Source organism: Microcebus murinus, chromosome 10 (assembly GCF_040939455.1).
Source record: "Microcebus murinus isolate Inina chromosome 10, M.murinus_Inina_mat1.0, whole genome shotgun sequence".
Lineage (NCBI taxonomy): Eukaryota > Metazoa > Chordata > Mammalia > Primates > Cheirogaleidae > Microcebus > Microcebus murinus.
The window spans coordinates 43,444,475-43,448,026 of NC_134113.1; positions in this window are offsets into that span (position 1 = coordinate 43,444,475).

Here is a 3,552-nt window from a genome sequence, read left to right on the forward strand (position 1 = left end):
CAATGAGGAGGATTCAATAATCCCCAACTTTCCTCTAGTGAGGTTTTCTTTCTTTAGATGTATTTTACATAAAATACACACCATGATATTTTATCACCCTACTAATGTTAAAGTCATGCAAGTATGACCATTATAATCTTCCTAAATTTTTTATCACTATAAAATTTTTCAGAAACCCAAATGTTGTCTGCAAAAACAATCTCTTTTGAATTTACCCTCAAAAGCCATTTTACTGCATTAAAAATAAAAAATCAGTTCTGCCACTTAAGATTTGGTGGTGGAAGTATAAATGTTGCCAGTATCTTCATTTGTATTTCTTCCTTTTAGCCTCAATCCTGCTACTTATAGTAATTTTAAATGTTCCTTTAAAAAGAACACCTCAACTTCATCCAACCAGAGAGCCAAATCCTAATATATATCTAGGTGCATCAAGCATTGTTTCAAAATCACCATGGTAACTCCTTGTTAGGGGAGGATATGCTCACACAATTCATTTTTTTCTAAAATAAATATAGTACTCATCATTTGACATTATTGAGATACCCCTTCTTTGCATAGCAAAAATGAGTTTCAACCTGGTGTAGTCCTCTCTACCCCTAAGTTCAGGTGCTGCCTTTTGCATAACTTCTGTTCAGGACACCTTACTCTGTTTCAGAGCCACTGAAGATCGGAATGCCCACCAGGGAAGTTTGGATAGGACACAACAATGTCCAGACACAGGTAAATGTCACTTCTGCCCTTTAATACCAGATGACCTACTAGCACTAGACTACAGGATGTCCTTTCCAGAGAATGAGACATATGGCTAATATGACTCCTCGGAGAGTCACATAATCAAATGGCAGTAGCACTGGCCTCAACTCCCATACAACTATCTGATGTTAGCAGTAGATAAGGTTGGACAATTTTTCAAGCAGAAACTGATCCTCTCCATGAGATCTGCCTGGATCTCTTCTCCTGATCTGTCCCCAAATACCTCCTCCAAGTGCACATAATTGCCCCCTACTTTCTGCCTCCCAGATCAGAAAGGTCTTGGATTTTCCCAGTTTTATTTGTTCTCTATCCTTGCTGCATATAGAAAAATCCAGGGAGTTTTATTTACTTGGCTGGTTTTGTTCTTTGTTTTGGTTTTATGTATCAACACCAGTGACCATTCTAAGAGATTCTGATTCCACTGGGCTAGGGCAAGGTCCAGGAATGGGCATTTTAATAACCCCTCCAGATGACTGTAATGTTCAGCCACAGTTCAGAAGCACTGCTATTTCACTTTCTTATCTATGGCTCTGGCTTAAATTACATGTCTCACTTCTTTCAAGGTCTTCCCTTTGAAATCTCAAGATGCTTTTCTTAGCTTTTGCAGAATTTGGCTCTTGAAAATAGACAGTTTTGATTCTCAAAACTACTGTTCCTTATGTGGATTTCAAGGGCCTGTTTTGGAAGTCACAAGCAGAACAGGGGTTGTTTCTTTCTTCTTGCCTTCCTGCTATCACAATCCTAATTCTCCTGAAGGAGAATAGTTCTGACTAATCTGGAAATGTTCATATACTATGAAGAGCAGAAAAAAAGAGCACAACAATGACTATTTCAAGATATGATCTCACCATTTTCACACTCTTACTAAATTTGTCTTTCCTTTAAGCTCCCTTCTCTTGAAGACAAATTCCCTTGTCTTCAAGTAATTCCTTCCGGTAATCATTATGAGGTTAGGAGGGCATTAGTGGTTCTCTCCAAAGACAATTGAAATAACCAGAACCATAGGGATTATGTAGAAACCTCAAAGTTCTCAGCCTCAGTCTGGTAGTACAAGGATCCCTGAAAAAGAAAATGGAAACATTATGACTAGCTTATAAGGAACCAACCCTAACCCGTAATTGACCTTATCTATGTGGTGGCCCATGGTGAGCACAATTCCAAAAGGGTTTCTTATCTGTCTCACACACAGATCTATTCAAAATGCCCTTCCTCATAAGCTTGGGGTCCAAAACATGCCACTTCTTTTAGAACATGCAACTTAAATGACTCTGAATTCTCCACTTGCTGCCTAAAGAATATCTTCCTATGATAAACCCAAAACCCTCTATACTTACTCTTACAAAAGGGCACAGCTCCCAGAGAGGAAATGGAAAATCTGTTCTGTTTCACTCACTATTGTTGTGGTGTTGTCCTATGACATCGCGGTGGAGAAGAGGTAGTTCAGAAACCTGGTGCAGCGACCAAAGCACATGCTGCTTTCTCAAGCATGGCATTGTTTTCTTACGGTGCAGGAAGAGGAAGCTTCTTCCCACTAGTGTTATGATCAGCTAGTAATCATGCCTGAGAACTCCCTGCATCACGTATGGCTTTTGCCATTATAATATGCCATAAAAACAGGTGCTGAGAACTTTCTCCTCCATACAATTACTCCCCTCACAGCTACCAAGGAATTCTGAGGACTTATCAGCATTACAGATTGCTAGTGACATGGTACTTTCAATGGAGACACAGGGAGCCATTTTTCTCAGCATATACCCACAAAGCAGGATACCAGGTGGAAAGGAGCTTTGAGCTTCAACCACAACCATGTCCAGGCCAGCTTTTCCCACACCTCAGAGAAGGAACACTATTATCCCCAGGCTAAGCAGCCAGTCATGGTTTCTCTCTGAACTATATTGTGAGGCCGAATCAAGTCCAGTTCTTTTGATAGCGCAGCTCAAATACAGAAGTTGTTTCTTCTGTGATTGGTGTCCAAGAAAGAAAAAGGAAATTCAGTGATAGCATTCACTCCAAATCTGCCTTCAGAGGCAGATTTCTGCTTCCCCAAGGCCCCACCCTCAATCTATACCTGTCTAATGTCTCCAGCCCCAGGCACCAGACCTAAAAGGAGCCTCCCTATTCCCTCATTCCAGCACCTTCTTCATCTCTTACCCCAGAATGACAAAAATTATAATGCTACTGTTTGTTTCCAAGAGCTCAATAGACAATCACACCATAAAATTGTCTGAAGTTGATGCTTTTCTTTCCCCAAGAACCAGAATAGTAACTCATCCCTTTTTACCTTATCATATGACACAGGAGGAGTGAGACAATAGAAAACAGAATGAAAAACACTGATTAGGTCAACTCCGTTAGTATATAGAAGAGGAAACTGAAGTCCTGGGGATCCTGTAAGGTGGGCACAAATTTATTATACTAAATCAGTCATTTCCCACCTAAAAATACAGCTACATGTCTGGGAGAAAATTCCCCTTCAATTAGATATTCCCTCACTGTGGAATATGGATGTACCAACAAAATGTCTTCTTGCTCTCAGCAAACTACTAAATTGGGGTACACAGAATGTTAACCTCTGAAAATTTTACACAAACCCAAAGTATGATTAACAACATCATTGTACCACAATCAGCCATACAGTAAGCACAGAATTCACTACATTCATTTTACTGCTTTCTTCTTTGTTTTTACCCTCCTACAGGTCAATGGGAAAGTACAGCATTCATTTAAATTCTTCATTACTTTCGACATGCATGCCTCTACTTCATATCATTTCAATGTGGCCTATTTAATTGTAAATTA